General features: G+C 35.0%; 1 protein-coding gene across 1 annotated transcript in view; it reads left to right on the forward strand.

Moving 5' to 3' along the window:
- The first annotated feature begins 15,358 nt into the window (after positions 1-15,358).
- The window catches only part of PIK3C2G (phosphatidylinositol-4-phosphate 3-kinase catalytic subunit type 2 gamma), a 373,997-nt gene continuing 361,660 nt past the window's right edge, over positions 15,359-27,695 (forward strand). The window contains exon 1 of the mRNA XM_041735425.1: positions 15,359-15,376. The gene's annotated coding sequence lies outside the window, so the exon portion shown is untranslated. The remainder of the gene's footprint in view (positions 15,377-27,695) is intronic.

Below are 27,695 nucleotides of genomic sequence, written 5' to 3' on the forward strand. Positions count from 1 at the left end.
AAAATACTTTGTATAATCATTTAACTGTTGAAGGTCTTGGTTTGAAATTCTTCTTTTAGAGATGGGACTGCAAAACCCAGAAAGGTTAAATGATATGGTCAAGGTCAGTATCTGCCTTCCACCTGTGCCAAAAAACAAATTCAAAATAAAAATAAAAAAGAGGTAAAATAGAAATGTTAGAAACACAGAGAGATAACTGCACATTTTAGCCACAAGTAGACTGTGCAGTCACAGAACAATTAGAAAGAGCTCTAAACTTTCAAGAAACCAGTGTCAAGATAATAAAGTCTTCATTACAGAGCCATCACTTTGGATTTTTTTCAGTTTCTACTTTATGAAACTAGCTTCCATTTTTAATGCATATACCCATTTCCCATGGTTCTTCATTTTAAAATAGAATTTCAAATTCAGAAATTCTAAACATAAGAGTGGACTTCACACTGAATGTGGTATTTTAATACTACCTGAAGGACACTCATAAGCTCATTAATGTATTAAATATTCTGAATATATTTATGTACTAGATATTTCATAAATAACAGAAATATTTAAGAGATTATGTATGATTGAATCCCTGTGTTGAGTTAATGTTTAAAAAAGAAGGATTAATGTTCAGTAGGAGAGAACAAAGTGACAATTATAGCTCAAGGTACAGTGTGATAATAACTATGAGACACAAAGGCTCTATTACAGATTCAGCATAAAAATAATGATAAAAGAGTATTAGCTGTCAAAGTGGTCTTGGTAAATTAAAGATACAGAATCAAGCAAAATCAATTTATCTGCCAAAGAAAATGTGTGGAATAAAAGAACTTTTCCCCAAAATTGTATACTATATAATAAAGTAGAAAACTAACTGCCAGTCAATAGAGATAACAAGATACTCAAAAGTTAATAACAAAGCCTAAAAAAAATAAAATACAATAAACTGAAGATAATTCCAATACAATTGACTCTGGTCAAACATTTAGTAGATAGACATTTTAGACTGTAATATGTTAGGCAGTATGACAAATTGGAATTTTGAAATTTTTAGTGGATCAATAAAAGGGCTTTTAAAAAAAAAGAGAATTTGATGGCCACAACTTTGTGTTACTTTAGTGGAGTTCTGGGCTTATCTGAAACATGATTTCTGGGTCTCTGAGAAGCACCTTTCTCCAGGTGGTATTTCTAAGTCCAGGTCCTTATTTTCTCTGATATTTTACATTATCTTTCTATAAGTGATTTTAAAGCAAATTAAAGTGTTATCCAAATCAGTAAAGTATTAAGACTCCCAGTCATTATTTCATGAGGTACATCTTTAGCACTGCTATAATGCTATCAGTTGCTTGGAACTGTAGAGAATAACTAAGGAGAAGACACAGTCCTGTCCTCAGGATAATTACAGTACATATATAGCAATAAACATTAATTTTAAAAAACAATTCAGGAATAATGCACGACAATAAGGAGTTAAATACAAAGTATGTATCATAGATAATACATAATATTGATGGCATCTGGGAAGGAAAACAGCACAAGCTCCTTTATTAATTTGACAAACTTGATTATTACAGGATTCCTGTTGAGGTCAAAGATTTGGATGAGATTCTCTGATTTTTCTATGTGTACTCAGGCAAGTCCTATAGTCCTGTAGTTCTTCTGGTTCTCAATTTTTTAACTATAAATGGGATGTATTTTTATTTGCCCAGTCTGTTTATTTTAAGATTTATTTATCTGAGAGAGGAAAAGTAAGCACAAGCGCAGGGCAGAGGGATAGATGGAAAGGGAGAGAGTCTCAGGCAAACTCTGTGCTGAGGCTGGACCCCAGTGAAGGGTCCAATCTCATGACTCTGAAATCAGGGTTTGAGCTGAAATGAAGAGTTGGATGGTCAACTGATTGTGCCACTCAGTTGCCCTTGCCCAGTCTTTTTAACAGAATTGTTGTGAGGGTCGAATGATAAAGCATGTGAACTGAATAGTGTAATAAGAAATTAAATGGGCATCTGCATTTTAAGATATTTAAAGTGGAGGCTTGTGATCCAAAAACTTGGGTAAACACTTATGGAAAAAGAAAAAAAGACATATTCTACAATGTAACAGTTCAATGGGAGTATTTTTTTTTTTTAAGATTTCATTATTTATTCATGAGAGACAGAGAGACATGCAGAGACACAGGCAGAGGGAGAAGCAGGCTCCCTGTGGGGAACCCAATGCGGGACTCAATCCCAGAACCCCGGGATCATGACCTGAGCTGAAGGCAGAAGCTCAACCACTAAGCCACCTAGGTGCCCCAATGGGAGTATTTCTTACTCAAAAACTATGCTGCTTTATTCTTTATGTTTTGTTTATTTCCAATGAATTCCCATTTTAACTCAAAGGTAAATTTTACACTTTTGATGTTAAGTAATATAATTAAATATTGAAAAGAAACTTATTTCATAGGGAAAGATTTCCTTACATTTCAATATTATATCAGAAAATTGTTAAGGTAGGTCTTAATACTTGTGCAGCATTCTCTTACATCATTGCTATATAAAGCAGAGTCTAATTTGATCATTTACCATCAGCCATATGACTGTCATGAAGATTGGAGTTCTCTGATGTTCAGAACTAGAACATCCTCTCCCCATAGGCTGACTTGTATAGAAATTCAAATTACAATTGTTTGCTTTGCAGACTCTGGAGCAGAAAAACAGGAATTTTTTAATTTGAACATTTAATGGCAATAGACTAAGAGGATGAGATTCATTTATTTTTATGTTGGAGATCATCTATCCCCAAATTTCCCAAATCATATTATAATAGGCTGATAAATAAAAATGATATGTTGTGTAAAACAATGTGTATTCAACAAATTCTAAAAGTGTGCTTTCTCCTTACAAGACTTCTCACAGCTTTTAACACCCCAGTGTTCATTCTTGATGTCTCAGAGGGAAATCCAATAAGCCTTATTTCCCAAATAGATCTTTTTAATTTGGCATTGGATGGGAGCTGAACATCTGATTTCTCCCAGAACTAGAATCCAAGAAAACCAGGCTTAGACCACATAAATTATAATACTCAAAAGGCTCCAGTTTCCCCTCCCAAGATGTGTGGACATCTCTTTTGTGGTATGCCCAACATCTAAGGGGAAGGGAGCCAACACTGTCAAAATCAGTGAGATTCAAATTAGTGAGAAGTGGTGGGAAGCAGAAAATAATACTGCTTAATATATGCATACTGTTTAATATATATCCCTCAGAGTTTAATGAATCAAGGAGATAAAGTATGTAAATAATACACCAACATAAATATATATTTATATTTTATAGTTATTTGGAGAGATAAGAACACAGTGTAGATGCAAACCTTTTACAGCATGATGAAATACACTTTGCTTAAAAAGAAAAGAAAAAGAGAGGAGAGGGGAGGGAAAGGCAGAGCAGGAGAGGAGAGGGCAGGGGAGAGGAGGGGAAGAGAGGAGAGATTAAATTCCTGTACTATAAACTATGGAAATGGTACCTGAGAGACGCCAAGGGCACCTGAGAATGGTGTAGACACAGAAGCAGATGTGAGATAGAAAGAAAGACCAAATCTTGATGATAGTATTGAATTCTTAGATCAAGCAGTAGTCTGAAGTCAACTATAGTTCTTAATTTTTAAATTATGTAAACTTGTTTAAATTATATAAATTATATAAACTCTCCCCCTCCCCAAAACCAACTGGCAACCAAAATTAGCTTTACTGATTCACTTGGATGATATCTGGATAGGTTCCTTCAACTTTCATTTCATAGCTGCTTTTTATATGTTTCTATTACTGACCAATCACCCTTAAAATTGTCATGTTCTTTATATATATATATATATGTCAAAGTCACATATTATACATAAAGATAATACTTTGGGGCATGTTTTGCTCCTATCATACATCTCTTTTGGAGGTGACAAATGTGGCATGTCCTGGACTTAAATCTGAATTCTAGCTAATGATAAGTTTAACTAACTTAATGTAGTCAGAATTAGTCAGGGAAAAAAGGCTATCTCATTCATGTCTGATGGCAAACGAAATGTATATTCACTAATTAGGCTTAGAATATATTATTAACTAGCACTTCTAAGGCTTAGTATGTCCTTAATTGTGTTAACCATAGTATTCCATATTGCTATGTACTATTACTAGGTATAGGGAAGCAAAAGAACTTTGTATTTTGGTTTTATCAAAGGGAAAAGTAAAACTGACAAATTTATTCCGAATATAGCAGTCAATAAATCCTGCAATTATTCTGCATTTTCCACATACTGGTGTCTTCCTTATCTTTAATCTACCAACGGGGGAGGTGGGGAATATCGTATTTGCTTGAAAGAAGCATATATTTCTCATGAGGCATAATTTTTCTCAGTACCAAGTCCTACATCTGGCACAATCACAATGAGCGGTTTCTTGATATTTAGAGAAGCACTTCATTTCCAGAAGGTGGCACTCTAGAATAGTTAGGAATCCAGGTTTACTTCCATCTGAAACACAGCAGAAGTGCTTTCATTAACATTCAGTTAAGCAAAATTCTGGAGACACAGAGTATGTACTCAAACCAAATAAATGACCAGCTGTCTTTTATCTGATAGCATTTAAAACTCTAAATATTTTTCTATGTCTCTGACCTGGCTTATTGTCTGGAAAAACTAGAAACACAACAGTGTAGATATTGCAGCATTAAAATAAAACAGACAAAAATATAATAAGACATGTTAGAAAAGTAGGCCAGTTTTACAGAAGACTATACCAGCTTCTGTTTTGACTTTCAATAAAGTTCATTTATAAATGTATCTGAACAACATCTGATGCCACAGAATTGTATTATACATAGCCACTACATTTGCAAAATCAGATAATTATGGAAATTTGTAACTTATCAGCAATTCTTCAAAAATATAGCTGAAATTATAAAACCTTTGTTTGTAATAAGCATATGGAAAAGCTGAAAAAGAAGTAGAAAGTAAGGAGATATATAAAAATAATTTCTTCTTAAAAAAAAAAGACTTTCTGGGATCCCTGGGTGGCGCAGCGGTTTGGCGCCTGCCTTTGGCCCAGGGCGCGATCCTGGAGACGCAGGATCGAATCCCACGTCAGGCTCCCGGTACATGGAACCTGCTTCTCCCTCTGCCTGTGTCTCTGCCTCTCTCTCTCTCTCTCTCTGTGTGACTATCATAAATAAAAAAAAAAAAAAAAAAAGACTTTCTTCTTTAGAGAAGAGAGGAGAATTCTGTTAATTCCTGAGTTTTCTAAGCAGAGTTTTTAGAGATCTTTGCCTAGTGAAAAGGTATGTGGCATTATGGAGGTAATATAGTTTGGCTACAGTAAACTGATCCATTACTATGAGGGACAAATTGGGAACATTTGTTATACTGCTGAGGTAGTGAATAGTTTCAGCACACTTACTTATTTCTACTGGCAGTAAGAATTTATTCGGTGGACAAAATCACATTATATTTGGAATGTTAAAGTCCATTTACACCTTCAACTAATAATTTTCTGAAATAATTGGAAGTTTTAGTCATAATCATTTAGGTCCTGACAGCTATTTGTCTTGACTATTATCGTTTACCAGTAGTTATGTAATATAAACCACAAACGGGTCTCTAATATACTGTAAGTATGTGACAATAGTACAGACTGCCTAAAGCATATTTGAGACACATCAGGTAAAGTGTATTTAGTGTACCACTTCTATCACAAATGCATCAATAAGTATCATTCTTACTTTTGTGGAACTTTAAGGTGCTCCATAGTCTAAAATACCTGTTGGGGTGAAGAATAGATAACCAATTTACATATTGAATACTTATGCAGTTATATTAAATCTGTTTTTTCTTGAAAAATGCAGCAAAAATGTTTTACCCAAAACATTTAATCCAAAATCAATTTAATCCCAGAATGGATTATTCAAAAGTAATCATCCTTTGGCCTTGGTTAAATTACAACTTCTCTGCAGCCTCAATTCACAATGCATTATAGAAATATATATACCATATCCCCTTATAGGGATTTGGGGGGATGATTGCAAATCAAATCAGTAATTTATCATTAAGGGAAGAAGAATGAGCATATCAAAACTACATGTGACATGGGCAATTTTAATATTTCTACTAACAATCCATCCCTGAATATAATAAACTCTCATCAATTATTTTAAAATATGCAAAATAAATTTATTTTTCCTCAAATTTGTGTTAAAATAGTTTAGAGTTGTTTCCAGTTAAAAAGCTATGAAATAACTCTTTCAAATATTAACATTTAGAATTAAGTAGACCAAATATTTGGATTTAATCACTGTTTCCAGTTCTCAAGCAAATATTAACCAAGATAGGATGTCCAAAAAAATGTAAGTAAAAATTAACCTGATTATGGGGTTTCAGTTCTGACAGAAATGAGTAATGTTTACCAGATTTATAATTCTGCTGCAAATAACTACAAAACTGGACAAAATTGGAAAACAGAGAACTCAGGGTTGTGATCAATGAAAGAAAGCAAATACAGAAAATGAGCTCTATTTTCATCCTGGCTTTCTGCTAGGGATCACTTTCCAATTTAAGAAGTGGAGCTTAAACACAGAACAGCAATCTCCCTGAGGAGAAGAAACAAAGATTGGAGTTCTGTGCCACCAAAGTACACCTGTTATTTGCAGGGAAGGGTACCAGAAAATGGCAGCTGGGCAGAGAACTCTACAAATCTTAGGAAGAATCATCTTGAGTTTGTGCAAATTCTAAGCTGGGCACGTACAGAGACAATCTGCATGGGTATGACACACTGTTCCCTAGAGCAATAAGCCCAAAAGAGAATCTGGGCATGGCAGTACTAGAAAAATGTTATAGACCTCACCAGCCAGAAGGAAGAGACTGTGTTGAACACCCTAGCAATTAAGTCAAAACTCCAGAATTGTCAGAGCTTAGTGCAACACTGGACTATCCCTGTTCTGTAATCGAGTTCAAAATGATAAGGTTGAAACACCAGTAAAGTCACTTGCTTGCCAGAGCAAAATTAAAGACCCTCCACCATCTTCTGAATCCAGAGGATCCTATAAAGGTGGGAGAAATCAGTGGTGATAGAATTTAAGACAGTAAATGTTCCTGGGACGAGAGAGGGGGTTGTTTTGGAAGGGTTTTGATGCACCTTTCCCTGGGATGGTGGAAATGTCCCATACTTTGACAGAGCTCTGAGTCAGGCCCATGGATTTTTTCCAAACATCAAACTGTGTACTTAAGATCTATACATATCGCTGTATGTAAATTATGTCTCAAAAAAGAAAGATTACATTCAAACAAGATAACAGAAAAAAAGAGGCGGTTATATTTTAAAAAGTTGTGCTAAAATTTTTATGGAATGGAAGAGGAATTTCCTTCCTTACTGCATTAATTTGGGGATCTAAAGAACAACAATATGAATAAAGGAATAAATGTCAATTATATTTTTCAAACGTTTTAAAACAAATGTATGTGGTTAGAAATAATACAATAAGGGTGTGGAAATACAAAAAGGTGCAGAATAAGGATCAAGATTTATTGACAATAAATTCTTAAAATAAGTATATTGGTGCTTGTTATGTTCAAAAAGCAAGAGAATACGAATAAAACACAGGATAGTAAAAATGCACATGCACACATTATAATACAAAGCAGAAAGTAATAAATGTCTCAAAAGTAAATTGAGATAAAGAACAATGCAATTTTAGAAGAACAAAAGATGTTAAGAACGGTTTTATCTGGGTAACTTAAACCCAGAAAGGTGAAAACAGACTCCAAGGACCTGTTGCCAGGGACTCTGGACCTCACAGCTTTGGTGCAATGATATCCCTGAAGGCCTAAAAGTATTCACATATTTCCCAAATGTCCAAAATACAATTCCAGTATGATTATCACTATCCCTTATGTTCAATTTCTAACTATCTATGGTAAGGTAAAATATAATCATTAGTAAATAACATGAGCCAAAACCAATCTGGTGACTACAACTAACTTCCTTTCACTTTCAAGAGAACAGTCAGCCAAATATTTTCTTCTGATCTCCACTCCTTGGGCTTCATATTTCAAGTTTGCTCTCACCCTGGACACTCGATTAGTCATAAGGCAGTGAGAATTTTCTCAGGTTCCTCCAAAGAGACAAAAATGAGCAAGAGCAAAAAAAGATGCATATAGTCCTTGGATTTGAGAAACAAGCAATTTGCTTTAATAAGCAAATTTGGGATAAAGGAGGAATACACATTTAGTTTTGCTTTTATTTTCTTGATAATGTGGAAGAATTTACTCAGGATGTTTTATGGTGAGAAGAAAAGTCTGTATTCCTATTTTAAAATCAATCCTGTGTTTCTTTTTGTGCACTTTGTATTCTGAACATTAATTTTACATACACTTAATGATCTAAGAGAGTTTTTCAATTGTTATTGCTTTAATTTGTTTTTTTTTTCCAGGATGGAAATTAGAATTAATTAGAAATTAGAATTACTTTAATGATCACTGGCATCATTACTCAATGAATTAATTTTTATAGAAAATAATTATTTGAGAACAATTACATTTTTATTCTAAATTTGTGGAATATCAATATTTTGCACTATTCTTATTTGAAACAAGCACCCAGCCTGGAATAGTCTGTTTTAATATTTGATTTAATTTTTGTGAGTAATGCCAGCAAAATTTTAAGAAAAATATCATTTGAATTAATGTAGTTAATGTAGTTTTAATTTAAACTCTGCAGCAAAGATATCCAAAATATAGCAGTGTTTGGCAGGATAGAATTTTCTCTTTCATGCTTTCTCTCTCTTCTTTATAACTAAGGTAAGAATAAGAACCAGCAATTCAGGGGGTTCTGGCTGGCTCAGTCAGTTAAACATTTGACTCTTGGTTTTGGCTCATGTCATGATCTCAGGGTTGTTTGACAGAGCCCACAGTTGGGCTCCTTGCTCAGCATGGCATCTGTTTGAGATTCTCTTTCTCTCTCCCTCTTCCTCTACCATTCCCCCACTTTCTCTCTCTAAACAAATAAAATCTTAAGCACGCACACACACACACACACACACACACACAAACGCACAACCAGCAATTCAGCTTTACCATTCTCAGAACAATGTGGCTACTGTACTCATCACCATCTCCCAGTGGTACAGGTATGTATGTGCATGTGTGTGTGTGTGTGTGAGAGAGAGAGAGGGGGGTGGGAGAGAGAGAGAGAGAGAGAGAGAGAGAGAGAGAGAGGAGAAAGAGAGAGGCAGGGTGAGGGATTGCAGAAAGGAGAATGCATATACAATCCTTTTCTGAAGGGCACAACTGAGGGGTGCCTGGGTGGCTCAGCCGTTGAGCATCTGCCTTTGGCTCAGGTTGTGATCCTGGGGTCCTCGGAAGCTGCAGGAAGCCTGCTTCTCCCTCTGTCTATGTCTCTGCCTCTCTGTGTATCTCATGAATAAATAAATTAAATCCTAAAAAAAAAAAAAAAAAAAAAGGAAGGGCACAACTGGAAGAATCACACATCACTTCTTTTCACATTTCACTGAGGAGAACTAGTAACTTGCCCATATCTCATTGAAAGGGGGGCTGGAAAATGTGGCGTTTCAGTGGGTGGCCAATACTATAAGGAGGGAAAAGGATACAACTTTCAGCCTGCCACCAAATTTCCAGGTCTACACGTCATTTCACATATCTGTTCCCTCTACACACATGTACATGTGTACCCAATATTATAAAGTCTCATTAAAAAAAAACAGAAGAGTACAGTGTTAGAGGTACAGCTGCCTTCTAAAACAATGAAGGTTAGGAAAAGCATAACCATCGCTTTTCAAAGCAATAATCAAATCCTATTGGATAAGAATTTCAAACAATCCCTTGTCTGGCAGTAAACTGATTAGAATAAATCCTGATTATATTATCTGGGAGAAATTCTTTCACCCCTTGTCATTTATATCATTCCTGTTATTTTACTAAAGGTTATTTGTCCATTATTTTCTATTGTCATAGGGACTGGTGTTCTTGTAACCATCCTGATTTATATGGATTATCCTGGTGTAATATTGAATGAATTCTTTATTCTAAATGTGTCCCTTTCATTCTCAAAAGTCTTTGAGTACCCTATAATTATCTCTTTACAAGAGAACTGGATGCTATTCCATCGGAGACTGCATACATTTTGTGGGCTATATTTTGCAAAGCCACTTTGGGAGGCTTCTGGAGTTGCTTTAAAGGTCAAACACACACTGGCTTTTACAAATCAATACAGTCCCCCAAAAATTTAGTATGCTTTTGGTCTAGTGACTGACCGTCAGATCCACAGGCAAATAACCACAACCAAGGATCTAATCTAGACAAGGTTTCTATGCTTGCAGGCTACCTTCTTATATTTACTGGTTTCTTTGCTCAGCACATTTCTGCTTTCCTTCAATTTAACTGTGTCTACTTTGAAACTATCTGAAAATATTAGTTTAGGTAGGAAAGCATCACCCTTAATCCAACCTTTGAAACTAGAAGGACTCAATTAACCAAGAATTTTAATGTGGGTATTTGAGGACACCAGAGGCCTATTTACTGTTAAAGCAGCTTCTTTAAAAATCACTTCTTATAACCAGCCCAAGTACATCTTGTCACAAACTTTGCACAACAAGAAGCAGCCAACATATCTAAACATTCTGTGTTTTTTTTTCCAGTGGTCTGAGTTCTTCCAAACAGTTCACAAGTTACATTTTCCTTTCAGCAAGTAGTCTACCTCTTTTAAGGATGACAAGTGACAGTTTTACCAAATGTTGTATCATGGTGTCATTGAGATCACTTGTTTTCCAGCCTGCAACATCTGTGCTCTTGCTTCTCACTGTTAGAGCAAAGCCTCATTATTTTTTGTGTGGTAGAGCTTCACAGATAGTAACCAAGTTATATTTTATTTAAGATTAAGATGCCATTAAAAAGAGACTAAAATCCAGAATTTTAAATAAGATAGATGTACATATCGTAAAATAATTCAGAGCAAACTACCATTCTCGACATGTAACTTCTAAAACTTCTAAAACAATGAAGGAAAAAAAAAGAAAAAAATAAAATAAAATAAATAAAACAATGAAGGTTAGGAAAAGCATAACCATTGCTTTTCAAAGCAATAATCAAATCCTATTGGATAAGAATTTCAAACAATCCCTTGTCTGGCAGTAAACTGATTAGAATAAATCCTGATTATATTATCTGGGAGAAATTCTTTCACCCCTTGTCATTTATATCATTCCTGTTATTTTACTAAAGGTTATTTGTCCATTATTTTCTATTGTCATAGGGACTGGTGTTCTATCTCTCCTCATAGAACGAGTTTGGAAGTACTCCATCCCTTTCTATCTTTTGTAACAGCTTTAGTAAAATAGGTATTGTTTCTTCTTTAAACGTTTGATAGAATTCCCCTGGGAAGCCTTCTGGCCCTGGACTTTTGTGTCTTCAGGGGAGTTGTTCAACCTTTGCTTTTACACAGTCTTCAGTAAATGGGAAAGGTGTCATAATATTGCATGCTGTATCCTTTGAAGGGTAAGAACCAGAAATATCAAATATAGCGTCTGTTGAAATTCCACTTTCTAGAACGTAGATACATGGTCATACCTTTCGGTAAGGGAGGCTGAGAAAGGCAGTTTTTAATTGAATAGATATGTGACCAGTCAAAACTATATTATGGAAAGAGAGTAAGGACAGATATGGGGCAACATCTCATAGTCTGACATGCTACTATGTTATTCAGGAACAAATATAGATATTTAAAGCAGGAAAGAAAAACATAATTCAGAGAATACAATGCTTTCAAAAATGGTGAGAGGAAGAACCAATGTTGTGGGCTCTAAACTGGAAAAAGAAGACTCCAGAACAGACATATCCAGAAATTGAGGCCACCACTGGAACTGCTGAGTACAAACATTCCACTTTAAAAGCAATCCCATAAACAGAAAGCCAGGAATTAGCTGTCACCAATACTTTTGCCACCGCTGCCTCCAAACACCCAGGGAAGTGAGGAATGGACTGTGGAGTATTGCTTTAGAAACCATGATTTTGCTTGGCAGCAGAAAGGAAAATTCAAAGGTACACGAATATTCTTTGCTTTCACCTTTTAAAATGTGTTTGAATACATTTTATTGGTAGAACCTATTTCTCATCCTGACTCCTGGCTGCAGGGTACATGGGAAGTGTCACTTTAAGTTTTTCAGAATCTGCAGTCAGACATATACAGAAGGGAAAAGGTTGGAATGGTGTTTAATGAACCAATCCACAGCATTCGCTAATGCTACTAATGAACAATGGGCACCCCAGCAGAGCAAGTATTATTAAAATACTGTTTTATTTCAACTGAATACTCTCTAATGAACCTTTCATTTGTGTTTATTCTTTAGTAGTTGAATAATCCTTTAGAATAAAATTATTGGATTAATTTCAAAAAGAAGGTAAAAAAAACATAGTTTGAATGAGGTTTGGAAATGTCAATATCAATTTCTTGCTCCTTTATACTAGACTTTAAACAAATACTATTTCTGAAGGTCTGAAAGTTTTATCTTTACAGAGACTTCATACTCTATTGATACACTTTTTCCTTACCCCCAGACTACAGTGAATGAAAGAACAAACACTTTACTTTTCATATAGCAGCAATGCAACTAGCACTTCATTTCAAAATGACTTGATCAAGACATAGCCTTTCTTTGTCAGTTTCCTAATATTTGAAGTAGGAATATATAAGTAATTTTATCACATCTGCAACTGCCTTCATTTGTTTTTTTCTTTTTCTTTTTCATTTGTTTTTATTGAAGTTCAATTTGCCAACATAAAGTATAACACCCAGTGCTTATCCATCAAGTGCCCTCCTCAGTGCCCTTCACCCAGTTCATTTGTTTTTCAGTGAGGTACTAACTGAGTTCAAATCACCATAGTAGGCAACAGAACTGGGGGGAGGAAATGTAAGCTCCAAGATAGCAGGGATCTTTGTCAGTCTTATTTATCAGACTATACCCGGAACTAAGCAGGTGCTAGGCACCCAGGAGATACTCTATCAGAATTCTTGACTTAATAAGTGAGGTCCTATTTTCAAAAGGAGTTATGCAAATAATATTAGTAGGAACGAGGAAGAGGAAAATTGCTAAGCATATGTGAAACATGCACGTTGTCAGTCTCAAGGTTGTGAACTATAATGCTCTGTATTAAAATTTCAAGACTACTGTTAAACTCTCTTATTGTTAAAATTAGGGTTGAAGAATCTTTGCCAGGTTTGAGGCAAGACTACAGGTTGATTAGCAAGGAACCTATCTTGGAATGTGTTTTCTAAAAATGAAGGCATTTAAAACATTAAAAAATTAAAATGAAGGCATTTGAATAAATAAATTTATTTTAAAGTGGGGGAAATAAATATATGTGAAAAAATTTTATATGTACTTGGACATCAATTTCTTAATGCCTTGAGCAGGAAAGTTTTAGGAGTCTATCCACCAAGACACTTAAAACTCTTGTTTCCAACACTTTTTAACTTTGCATTTTATAATAAAAAGCACAGACAAGATAACCTCAAGTAATATTAACAAACACACAGGAAATGGAAGAAACTGATACTGTAAAGATTGCCTTTTTCCCAAAAGGGAAAAATTTCAGCAATGAAGGTTGATCATTTTGTCTTAAATGCTTTGCCTGAAAAATGAGTATACTACTCAGTAAGAAACATAGTTTAACCTGTTTAAGTAGTAGGCACAGAACAAAACCATGAAAAAGTGAATTACAGAAATAGCACAATTGTCCATCTGATTTTATTTTTAATTAAAAGTTCTACTGAAATCAGTATGCATACATGTTAAGTAAGGAAATAGATGGTCGTATTGAAGGGTGTTCAAAGAAAACAAAGTACAAGGTACAGTTCGGTACCTATTCTTGTTAACAAATAATGACTATCAAACCACACTAACCTTATTCTTTCAGTTCCACCAAGATTAGATTGTTACTTTTCGAAATAGTTCAGCTCTCTCAGCTTCTCCCCAAATGTACATGAGTCTACCATACATAGGTTAAGAGATTTGTAGGTGCAAAAATGCCCAATTTTTCAAGGGAGTATTTTTTTTTAAATGAGTGGCTCATTCTAGGAATTAATGTAAAGTAGTATAATGTTTTAAGATAAGATCATTACATGTAAAGCTGTTTTTAAACCCCTCTCCTTCTCCAGAGTCTTAAAGTTAAGAATTGCAACCTAGGTTATGATTAAAATATAAAGGTAAACCATTTTCACCTTCCATTTCCAAGCGAAGCTTCCACTTTGTCTTAATCTCTCACACCTGTGTTGCTCTGTAAGGCAAGGAGTATGAAGAAAGGAGATACATTTTGAACTTTTCATGATATAAATATCTTTCCATAAGCAGCATTGAAAGTAAATTAAATTCTCAATTTTCTGCTCTCCATTCTCCCATCCAAGAAATCTAGTCTTAAATATATATATATATGATATACTATATATCATATATAATATTGTATATATACATATAATTAAAAGAAAGGGAAAAAAAAGACGTGCGGATCCTATGATATATTTTGGTAACAAAAAAGTGACCCAACATATTTTTGGTTGCTAAAACTTTCTCTAATAAAGCAAGCATGCTTCTGGCTGAACCTAGTTCCTGGATCCAATTAGATAATTTTATGGGCTGCTGCAAAATTTCCACTCATTGCTTATTTTCAACAGTAGTATACCAAAATGAGAACAACAAACTACTCACATCCATTTTCTTATTAGCCTTCTAAATATTCATTTTATTTTTTTTCTTTGAAATATGATTAGATAATAAATATTTTAAAAATTGAAATTTACTATGGTCCTGAGGTTGAGAAAACAAAATTGACATTTTCCTAACCTTGAAAAAAAAAAGAACATATTAAATCCTAATTAAATAAAGAAAATAACTTGATAGTCAAATTCACAGAATGGCTAGAGGAGCATGTTCAAGGATTCACTTCTGCTTCTGCAAATCGAAACCACTTGTTCCCCATCCCCATCCACTCCCTCGTTCAAATGCAGAATAATATGAGCAAAAACAGGGAAGAGAAATAGCTCACCTTACCCAATTTTTCCAAAAATATATTTTGTTTGCATATTGCTGTTCAGTATCATTTGGCAAAAATTCTGTTTAGCACAGAGAAGCTAATTCATTGCTAAATTTTCTGCTTAAATCCTGTATTCATTATGTAAACTCCTTTTTCCATATAGCCCTCCAGGGTTTGATGAAAAATAGATTCCTAAACAAGTCAAACCTGCCAAACAGGAATAAAAGCTTTCCGTGCAAGCATAATGTTCCCTTGAAATAGAAGTGTTTTAGCTTGTACGAACATACTTCACTCTTAAAAAGCAATGAGATGTTTCATTTCAGGAAGATGTATGCTTCAGGTAAGACATTGAAACAAGTAAACTTCCTGGGCTTAACCAAATACATTGAAGAGTATTTGAATTCAAAAGTATTGTTGAGGCAAAGTAGCTTCTTAATTATATTATAAAACTTAAATGGCAGAAGAGTTTAAAACCTGAGTAAGTCTGTAAATATTCTCCAGAAGAACTGATGATGCCTTGATTATCTCCTCTTTCCCTCTTTCCCACCCTCTCTTCATCAGACCTCATAGATAGCATATCCTTTATGGCATTTCCTAACTGCTCACTTTTATGTCTGTCAGAGTCTTGAGCCAATTTCATTCATGCCTGCTGGTTGATTTTTTTCTTTGTGCGCATTTCGTTTGGTATCTTGAAGATAGTGCCAGTAGTCTATAGACTGCGTGCTGGTGATGACTCCAAAAGGAAATTCTTATTAAAGAAAGGGTGGATACTTTTAACACATGGGCTTCAAACTGACCAGAGTCCCTGCTGGAGAAAAGCAGCTGTTTTCTTTCTGTTCTATCACCTCATGCTGGGCTCCTGCCCTGTCTTGTCTGGCTGCCTCTGTACTGGCAGCTCACTGCAGGCTAATGGGAACCCATCTGTGTCCCAATCACCCCCTTACTTTCTTACCTGGCAAACAAATAGGTTTCTGGTATTTAGGATTAAAGATAGAAATGATATGCCCTACTTTAAAAAGGTAGTTATGGTACATAACTTGTGTCTAGTGTCAAACTTTTAAAATACATTATCAATGTCCTACTGTGTATCAGGTAACAGCAGAGAGATTAAAGAACTCAAGTCACTTATGTTATGAATAACGTCACCTGGGTCATTAGTAATGTCATGAAGAGCTGAGATTTGAATCCAGGTTTTCTTATTCCAACTTCAGGGCTCTTTCCATGACATGCTACTTGTATTCCATATATGTCTACTTGCTATCTGGGCCACACAGAAAGGAAGCCTGTGAATTGAGCATAAGGAAATAGTACCGGGACTGAGCTGGCGAACAAGTTGGCTGCATCAGCTTCTGTGTAAAAGAATCACATTAAGCAGATGAGTTAACTGATTCATTGAATGAACAAGCTCATATGTTGCCAGTGTCAGCCTCCAGGCCATGATTTCACTTTTTTTTTTTTTTTTTCCTCTCTGAGCTGGGATCATTTTCGCCGCGAGGAAGCCCTCTTCAAGTAAGCAAACAGCAGACTATAATTCTCTTGGAGCTTAGACAGAAAAGTTGATATAATAGTCATTTCCTATCTAGAAATAAATTGCATTGGATGTCTAACTAAATTATTACTTTCTTTTCCAAATTTATGATCTGATAAAATAATATACAGATAATCATTGCAAAAAATGAATCTTTATAATTATTTAAGCGTAAATCCATTTTAATTGTTATTAGCTCTTAGCAATAGTCTTTTAATGATACAAGTGCTCCATTTTAAAATTATTAGTTATTTCTCTGTTGGATGGAATATTTTCAAAAATTATTTCCTCTACAAGAATAAGGGTGATGTGTATCCTTGAACTTCTAACGTATACATACATTTCTTTTCTTGACTTTATTTTGTATTTCTAAATATTTTCCATTTAGAAATGCTTTGAAGTTGAAAATTGATGAGTTATTTTGTAAATTATCTTCTTTTTATTGATATTTAACTAAATACTGGGGTCAGAAAGAAGAGTCTGTGAAATACTGACTTTGAATTATGTTAAAAGTCACAGAATATATGATCAATTTCCATAAGCAATGCTTGTCCTTGAAAAGAATGTATAATTCCATTAATTAAATGCAATATTCTACGTATGTCCATTACATCAAGCTTTTTATTTTTTCAAATCTTCTATATGTCTAATGATATTTTATCTAATTGATCTATAAATCATGTGAGATTTCTATGCAATCCTTTCATTATGAAGGTGCATTTTTTCAGTTTCTCTTGTAGCACTATAATGTGTAACGGAATGAATTCTGAAGGAATCACTTTCAGTACATACATATCTCAGATACCTACAAGGTGAATTGAATCTTTTAGATCTATAAAGTGCTCCTTTTTTTCTCCAGACATGTTTTTTGCAGGTAGCTTGTTTGGTTTGTTTTTAACATAATGACACCAGTTTTCTGGTTGTTATTACTGTTTGCCTGGGATATCTTTTCCTGTCCTTTTCATTTTTTTTTTTTTCTGTCCTTTTCATTTTAAGCAATCTTCATCCTTGCATATCTAGTACGTCTCAAGCACACCTGATGGGCTTTTTTTCTTTTCAACACAACATCACAATCTAGAGATTTTACGTAATATACTCAGACCATTTAAGTTTATGTGCTTCTGATAAACTTTTTCATTTCTACCATTTCAGAGAATGCTTATATTTTTACAACTTTCGGTATTTTCCTGACACCATTGGACCTTCTTCCAAATTGATCAAGGGTTGTTGTTGTTACTGCTTTCACTTCCTTCTTCCTGCTGTAGAAAGATACATTTTCCGTTATCTTAGTGGTTACATCTGAAAATTTAACATGCATTCCTGAAATGTCTAAAGTTATCTTATATCTGTACTTCTTCCTGAACAACACAAATAACTTTTAAAATTTGGATCACCCAACCCCAATTTACATAGTCTTGTGGTCTAATATTTAATTACATCTAATTTATTTTGATCTCCAAATTAGCAATTATTATTGTTTATACAGCCAATGCTAGTTTAGAATTATCTAATATTTACTATAATTTTACTCACCATTTCTTTAGTAGAACATGTTTTCATCTTGTTCTACTTCTTGAAAGACAGTTTTGCTGAATATTGATTGTCTTATGTTCCTCAATTGACTTTTTTCACAATCATTGTTTGCTCCCTCTTTTGTTATGATATTTTTGCTTAGGTCTTGTTCTGATTACCTTCTTATAACTGCGCATCTTTGAATAGGGGTGATTCTTTCTAAGACAGCTCCTTTTTGAAAGACTGTATAGGAAGGAAACCAGGAAAATTATCTATATGAACATACAGCCTGGATTCAGATCTGTTTTTCCAGACATTTTCTCATCTACACTCTACCTTTTGAGTAAATATTCTCCGAGACAGAAAGACATCTACCTACCTCACAGGGAAGGCCAGAATGCATAGTCAGATGGGCCAAGACAAGGTATTTGTTTTCAGCTAATTGAAACCAATGTCACACTTTTATTCTCCTCTACCTTTTGAGACTAATAGCCTGTTCTCTAAAAGCATACATGGGATGTCTGCACACTTGCTTACTCAGCAACGTTTTTCTTCAATTCTTTGAAGAATTCTCTTCTTTAGAGTCTTCATGATGATGTTCTTCTCCCACAGTATTGAAGTCATTCTATAAGCAGCAGATTGGTTATTTATTCATTGCGTGTTTGTGTGCATGTGTGCATGTCCATATGTTTGCTTATACACATGCATGGCTATGTATTTAGCCTTTAAGAAGGAAATGTTTATCCAGAGAAATTAGTGATATGTGTATTTTCTTTTCATCTGTACTCTGATCAATTAGGCTTTAACTGAATCCCTTTAGATGTGCCCTATTTTCTAGTTCCTAATGAGCTTTCAATTTATTCAAACACTAAGGAACTAAAGATAACTACACACACCCATACCTAGTTTTAGATTATCTGAACACATTATTATACACACACACACATGCATGCACACATGCATACACACACACTCTCTTTTTTTAAATATTTATTCAGGAGAGACAGAGGGAGAGACCCAGAGACATACGCAGAGAGAGGAGCAGGGCAATGCAGGGAGCCTGATGCAGGACTCGATCCTGGGACTCCAGGATCATGCCCTGGGCGGAAGGCAGGCGCCCAACTGCTGAGCCATGCAGGCATCCCCACACATACTCTTGAACACGTACATCCTGAGAAAAAAACTGCTGTCAGGATGTTTTTAATCTTTTTTTCAAACTTACAGTGATTTTATACAAGAACACTGTATGCTCTTTGATGTAATTCCTCAGTATTAGCCACCCCCTACTACTACTACTTTGTAGCTCATTATTTTCACTTGGTTGGAGTTTGAAAATTGAAGAAGGGAAAAGAACTCTCTTTTTGTGACATGCATATAACATTGCAAATTACTTTCTTAGTTCATTCTCAAGAATTTCAGCACCATAAAATAAAGACCATGGTTTTATCTCTATTCCAGGCCTTATCTCCAGTGTCTATCACAGTGACTGGCATAGAATAGGTGTTCAATATACTTTCATTTTGTGAATAGAAGACATAAACACTGATTGCCTCAAAGAGCAGAATTCAAACAGCACAGGCATAATTTTTTTTCTGATCTTAAAGACAGTACAGGATAGAGGCCTTCCCTATGTCTTTCAAACAACTTATCTTAATTTTCGTTTTACTACTGGCCTTTTTGGTGGTAAAGTTATTCACTTTAGTAAATTGCCATTTCATTATTTGTACTAATTTTCATGAATTTATGTCAATTTCCAATTACTTTGCCAACCATATTTTTTTGCAATTTCAAATCGTTTTAAACTTTTACTTGAAAAAAAATAAACTTTTATTTGAGAGTTACCAAATAGTTTTCTATTGCGAAATATAACAAATGAAGAATACATATACTAGTCCTTAAAATCATAAAACCATAAGTTGAGTCCAAAATAAAAAAAGAAGACTAAAAACCTTTCTGATACGTATTTTAAAATTATAGTACTTGAAAAAAAATAAAATAAGTTATAGTACTTGGCTTTCTAATCTTTATACAATACTATGTAATTATTTTTAACCTCACACTTATAGTTTATTTTACTACCAATCAATAATTTCTTATAATACTAATTTTCTGAAAGATGATATCAAAATAACTAGCATCAATAGTGGGTTATTCAGTTGACCTCTTAAAATATAGTAATCTTTTTTTTAATTGTAAGAGTTGATTCCAACTCTTCCATTTCCTAGCTATATGAGCTCTAAAGATGCTTACATGCTTTGGGCCTTAATTTCCTTTAAAATGAAGAAATTGATGATGTCTATTCGATGGACCTTCATGAGGCTTAAATTTTGTATTAGTATTAAATAAGTTAAAAACAGAATGCATTTAGAATACTGCTTTACATATTCTAAATTAGCACTCAATAAATGTTTGCAATGATTGTAATTACTAAATTATATTTTTAAGCGGCATTTTCCAGAATATATTCTGACAATCTTCCAAAAAATATTAATGAGCATGGTTAGAAGGGGTATGGCCATGTCTAGGTTTTCATTATCCTGTTCCCAGAACATAGAGTTAGGTTCATGGTCCAGTCTGAACTAATCCTAGTACTTCACTCTCTGCCTACCACTGACCCCAGTGATTTATCCAAAGATGTGCATATGAGCGAAGCCAGGTCAATCGTATTCCTGCTCTAAGTTTTCAAACTGATGTCAGATACTATGCAGGAAAAACATGTTTCCCAAAAGTCTCTACCCATATTTCCCTTCCTGAAAAAAAGTCCATTTCGCTGTGGAAAATACAGAAGCTAGTGAATTAGAGAAAGAACTTCAAGAAAGAGAAAGAGAGGCTTAGTTGTGGCAGTGTTCATGTTCCTAGTTCACATCATATTCTTTTGGATTTTCTGCCACTTGTGACCAAGAGTCCTGACCAAAACAAAAGTGCTCTCAAAAAAGTATCCTGTGGGCTACCTGGCTGGCTCAGTTGGTTAAGCATCTGCTTTCAGCTCAGGTCATGATCCCAGGGTCCTGGGATTGAGCCCCAAGTGGAGTCCTGAAATTTGGCTCTCTGCTCAGTGGGGTGTCTACTTCTCCCTTTGCCACTCCGCCTGCTTATGCTCTCTTGCTATCAAATAAATAAATAAATAAATAAATAAATAAATAAATAAATAAATCTTGAAAAAAAAAAGTATCCTGAGTAAACCAGTTTTAAAATACTGCAAAACCTTTCTGGACATTTAACAAAAGCACAGTAAAATCTCTATACTTACACATGAAAACAAACTAACAAAAATATGCTTACCTTAGTGTAAGTCAGAATTCCTCAAACATATTGGCATTTTTCCTGACAATTTCTCATAACAAATGACAAACTTGTTTTCACAGCACAACCTGATGTTTCACAGTGGTTTGAGAACCACTGATACAGAATTCTCATGATTCCACATTTTAGATCTTTATAGAACTTACTTTACGATTGTAATCTATATTTAATGGGGTTTTTTTATCCAGGTGATTAAGTATGTCTGCCCTGTTCCATCTATTAAGCAACTCAATATGTCTTTCATGTCTAACTTCAAAATTGATATGTGCTAGGGTTGATTCATGCATTTTCTTTTTAGTTTCTTTCATGCATATGTCTGTAACTATTTTCTTAGTACATTGTTTTATTTATGTGACTCTAAAATGTGTATTATTTTTCATATGCAAGTCCCTATTAATATTTTTCCATCCTTTTCCTTACCAAAAGTACGTTAGAATAAGCTCAACCATTTCCCAAATAACAGTATTGAATTAAATGTATAAATTCTTCCTCTAAGTTCATTTATATTTTTTAATTTTACATGTTCTCATCCATAAACCTTGTGTCTCCACATTTTTAAGGATTTAACACATTCTTCTTACATAATCATATCATTACAAATAATAATAATATCCTCCTTTCTAATGGTTATATGTTCATTTGTTTTGTTGCATTGGCTACACTTCTAAAATAACTTGACAGAAGAAATAATTTTCTTATACTTAATTTGAAGGAGAAATTTCATAGTGTTTCTCCATTACATAAAATTTGGTTATTAGTGTGTGCAAGTTATTTTTAATCTGTTTAATTATTTTTTTTTCATTTGTGGTTCACCATTTAAAAATAATCACAAATAGATGAAAATATCAAATCCAATAATTATTTTTCTGCTATAATTTATTAATGAAGTATTTATTAAAGGATACCATCTTGTGCAGATTAAAAAAGAAAAATTATAAAATATAAAATTTTACAATAAGTTGAGTTATTACCAAATCCCAGAAGTGCCCATTAATTCACTTTTTTAAAGTACACACATACACATACACATACTCATACACATAAACACACACACTCTTATTTGATACAAATGCCCATACCTGTTATAACTTCTTTAGAAATTGCACTAAAATGTTCTTGATGCTTTTTGTCCTCTATTGTTTTCTGATACTTATCACCACTGTTTACTATCTTGTTTAATTTGGTGTGCTTCTGTATGTGACATGATGTGTGTATGTTTGAGTTAACATACTTGACAAAACTTGTAACTTTGCTTTGATACTTTTTATGTTTCTGTTGCAAAAACTACACAATTGAGAATATATTTTTGAATAATGACTTTTAATCCAATTAGCTGCTTGTATTTACTGTCATTAGAGATGCAATTGATCCTACCTGAGTCATTTTGTTTTCTGTTTTTTTTTTTAATTAATTTTTATTGGTGTTCAATTTACCAACATACAGAAAAACACCCAGTGCTCATCCCGTCAAGTGTCACCCTCAGTGCCCGTCACCCATTCCCCCCGACCCCCCGCCCTCCTCCCCTTCCACCACCCCTAGTTCGTTTCCCAGAGTTAGGAGTCTTTATGGTCTGTCTCCCTTCCTGATAATTCCCACACATTACTTTTCCCTTCCTTTATATTCCCTTTCACTATTATTTATATTCCCCAAATGAATGAGAACATACACAATTTGTCCTTCTCCGATTGACTTACTTCACTCAGCATAACACCCTCCAGTTCCGTCCACCTTGAAGCAAATGGTGGGTATTTGTCGTTTCTAATGGCTGAGTAATATTCCATTGTATACATAGACCACATCTTCTTTATCCATTCATCTTTCGATGGACACCGAGGCTCCTTCCACAGTTTGGCTATTGTGGCCATTGCTGCTAGAAACATCGGGGTGCAGGTGTCCCGGCGTTTCATTGCATCTGAATCTTTGGGGTAAATCCCCAACGGTGCAATTGCTGGGTCGTAGGGCAGGTCTATTTTTAACTCTTTGAGGAACCTCCACACAGTTTTCCAGAGTGGCTGCACCAGTTCACATTCCCACCAACAGTGTAAGAGGGTTCCATTTTCTCCGCATCCTCTCCAACATTTGTTGTTTCCTGCCTTGTTAATTTTCCCCATTCTCACTGGTGTGAGGTGGTATCTCATTGTGGTTTTGATTTGTATTTTCCTGATGGCAAGTGATGCAGAGCATTTTCTCATGTGCATGTTGGCCATGTCCACGTCTTCCTCTGTGAGATTTCTCTTCATGTCTTTTGCCCATTTCATGATTGGATTGTTTGTTTCTTTGGTGTTGAGTTTAATAAGTTCTTTATAGATTTTGGAAACTAGCCCTTTATCTGATATGTCATTTGCAAATATCTTCTCCCATTCTGTAGGTTGTTCTTTTAGTTTTGTTGACTGTATCGTTTGCTGTCCAAAAGATTCTTATCTTGATGAAGTCCCAATAGTTCATTTTTGCTTTTGTTTCTTTTGCCTTTGTGGATGTATCTTGCAAGAAGTTACTGTGGCCAAGTTCAAAAAGGGTGTTGCCTGTGTTCTCCTCTATGATTTTGATGGAATCTTGTCTCACATTTAGATCTCTCATCCATTTTGAGTTTATCTTTGTGTATGGTGAAAGAGAGTGGTCCAGTTTCATTCTTCTGCATGTGGATGTCCAATTTTCCCAACACCATTTATTGAAGAGACTGTCTTTCTTCCAATGGATAGTCTTTCCTCCTTTATCGAATATTAGTTGACCATACAGTTCAGGGTCCACTTCTAGGTTCTCTATTCTGTTCCATTGATCTATGTGTCTGTTTTTGTGCCAGTACCACACTGTCTTGATGACCACAGCTTTGTAGTACAACCTGAAATCTGGCATTGTGATGCCCCCAGCTACAGTTTTCTTTTTTAAAATTGCCCTGGCTATTCGGGGTCTTTTCTGATTCCACACAAATCTTAAAATAATTTGTTCTAACTCTCTGAAGAAAGTCCATGGTATTTTGATAGGGATTGCATTAAACGTGTAAATTGCCCTGGGTAACATTGACATTTTTACAATATTAATTCTGCCAATCCATGAGCATGGAATATTTTTCCATCTCTTTGTGTCTTCCTCAATTTCTTTCAGAAGTGTTCTATAGTTTTTAGGGTATAGATCCTTTGCCTCTTTGGTTAGTTCTATTCCTAGGTATCTTATGCTTTTGGGTGCAATTGTAAATGGGATTGACTCCTTAATTTCTCTTTCTTCAGTCTCATTGTTAGTGTATAGAAATGCCATTGATTTCTGGGCATTGATTTTGTATCCTGCCACGCTACCAAATTGCTGTATGAGTTCTAGCAATCTTGGGGTGGAGGCTTTTGGGTTTTCTATGTAGAGTATCATGTGATCGGCGAAGAGGGAGAGTTTGACTTCTTCTTTGCCAATTTGAATGCCTTTAATGTCTTTTTGGTGTCTGATTGCTGAGGCGAGGACTTCCAGTACTATGTTGAATAGCAGTGGTGAGATGGACATCCCTGTCTTGTTCCTGATCTTAGGGAAAAGGCTCCCAGTGCTTCCCCATTGAGAATGATATTTGCTGTGGGCTTTTCGTAGATGGCTTTTAAGATGTCGAGGAAAGTTCCCTCTATCCCAACACTCTGAAGGGTTTTGATCAGGAATGGATGCTGTATTTTGTCAAATGCTTTCTCTGCATCTAATGAGAGTATCATATGGTTCTTGGTTTTTCTCTTGCTGATATGATGAATCACATTGATCGTTTTACGAGTGTTGAACCAGCCTTGTGTCCCGGGGATAAATCCTACTTGGTCATGGTGAATAATTTTCTTAATGTGTTGTTGGATCCTATTGGCTAGTATCTTGTTGAGAATTTTTGCAACCATGTTCATCAGGGACATTGGTCTGTAATTCTCCTTTTTGGTGGGGTCTTTGTCTGGTTTCGGAATTCAGGTGATGCTGGCCTCATAGAATGAATTTGGAAGTACTCCATCTCTTTCTATCTTTCCAAACAGCTTTAGTAGAATAGGTATGATTTCTTCTTTAAACGTTTGATAGAATTCCCCTGGGATGCCATCTGGCCCTGGACTCTTGTGTCTTGGGAGGTTTTTGATGACTGCTTCGATTTCTTCTCTGGTTATTGGCCTGTTCAGGTTTTCTATTTCTTCCTGCTCCAGTTTTGGTAGTTTGTGGCTTTCCAGGAATGCGTCCATTTCTTCTAGATTGCCTAATTTATTGGCGTATAGCTGTTCATAATATGTTTTTAAAATCGTTTGTATTTCCTTGGTGTTGGTAGTGATCTCTCCTTTCTCATTCATGATTTCATTAATTTGAGTCTTCTCTCTCTTCTTTTTAATAAGGTTGGCTAATGGTTTATCTATCTTATTAATTCTTTCAAAGAACCAACTCCTGGTTCTGTTGATCTGTTCCACAGTTCTTTTGGTCTTGATTTCATTTAGTTCTGCTCGAATTTTAATTAACTGTCTTCTTCTGCTGGGGGTGGCGTCCATTTGCTGCTTTTTCTCTAGTTCCTTTACGTATAAGGTGAGCTTTTGTATTTGAGTTCTTTCCAGTTTTTGAATGGATGGTTGTATTGCGATGTATTTCCCCCTGAGGACTGCTTTTGCTGCATCCCAAAGATTTTGAACGGTTGTATCTTTATTCTCATTAGTTTCCATGAATGTTTTTAATTCTTCCTTAATTTCCTGGTTGATCTTTTCATCTTTTAGCAGGATGGTCCTTAACCTCCACGTGTTTGTGGTCCTTCCAAACTTCTTGTTGTGATTAAGTTCTAATTTCAAGGCATTATGGTCTGAGAATATACAGGGGACTAACCTGATCTTTTGGTATCGGTTCAGACCCGATTTGTGATCCAGTATGTGGTCTATTCTGGAGAAAGTTCCATGTGCACTTGAGAAGAATGTGTATTCAGTGGAGTTTGGATGTAAAGTTCTGTAGATATCTGTGAAATCCATCTGGTCCAGTGTATCATTTAAAGCTCTCGTTTCTTTGGAGATGTTGTGCTTAGAAGACGTATCAAGGGTAGAAAGAGCTAAATTGAAGTCACCAAGTAAAAGTGTATTATTATCAAAGTATTTCTTCAGTTTGGTTATTAATTGGTTTAAATATTTGGCAGCTCCCACATTCGGGGCATATATATAGAGGATTGTTAAGTCCTCTTGTTGGATAGATCCTTTGAGTATGTTATAGTGTCCCTCTTCATCTCTCACTATAGTCTTCAGGGTAAATTTTAATTTATCTGATATGAGGATGGCTACCCCTGCTTTCTTTTGAGGACCATTTGAATGGTAAATGGTTCTCCAACCTTATATTTTCAGGTTCTAGGTGTCCTTCTGTCTAAAATGAGTCTCTTGTAGACAGCAAATAGATGGGTCCTGCTTTTTTATCCAGTCTGAAACCCTGCGCCTTTTGATGGGGTCATTAAGCCCGTTCACGTTCAGAGTTACTATTGACAGATATGAGTTTAGTGTCATCATGATATCTCTTCAGTCCTTGTTTTTGTGGATTGTTCCACTGAACTTCTTCTTAAAGGGGAATTTTAAGAGTTCCCCTTAAAATGTCTTGCAGAGCTGGTTTGGAGGTTACATATTCTTTCAGTTCCTGCCTGTCTTGGAAGCTCTTTATCTCTCCTTCCATTTTGAATGAAAGCCTTGCTGGATAAAGTATTCTTGGTTGCATGTTCTTTTCATTTAGGACCCTGAATATATCCTGCCAGCCCTTTCTGGCCTGCTAGGTCTCTGTGGAGAGGTCTGCTGTTACCCTAATTTCCTCCCCATAAAAGTCAGGGACTTTTTTTCTCTTGCTGCTTTAAGGATCTTCTCCTTATCTTTGGAATTTGCAAGCTTCACTATTAAATGTCGAGGTGTTGAACAGTTTTTGTTGATTTTAGGGGGGGATCTCTCTATTTCCTGGATCTGAATGCCTGTTTCCCTTCCCAGATTAGGAAAGTTTTCAGCTAGGATTTGTTCAAATACATATTCTGGCCCTCTGTCCCTTTCCGCGCCCTCAGGAACCCCAATTAAACGTAGGTTTTTCTTCTTCAGGCTGTCATTTATTTCCCTTAATCTATCTTCATGGTCTTTTAATTGTCTGTCTCTTTTTTCCTCAGTTTCCCTCTTTGCCATCAACTTGTCTTCTATGTCACTCACTCGTTCTTCCACCTCGTTAACCCTCGTCGTTAGGACTTCTAGCTTGGATTGCATCTTATTTAATTGATTTTTAATTTCTGCCTGATTGGATCTAAATTCTGCATTCATGAAGTCTCTTGAGTCATTTATGGTTTTTTCTAGAGCCACCAGTAGGTGTAAAATAGTGCTTCTGAATTGGC

This window comes from Vulpes lagopus, chromosome 21, assembly GCF_018345385.1.
Source record: "Vulpes lagopus strain Blue_001 chromosome 21, ASM1834538v1, whole genome shotgun sequence".
NCBI classification, from domain to species: domain Eukaryota; kingdom Metazoa; phylum Chordata; class Mammalia; order Carnivora; family Canidae; genus Vulpes; species Vulpes lagopus.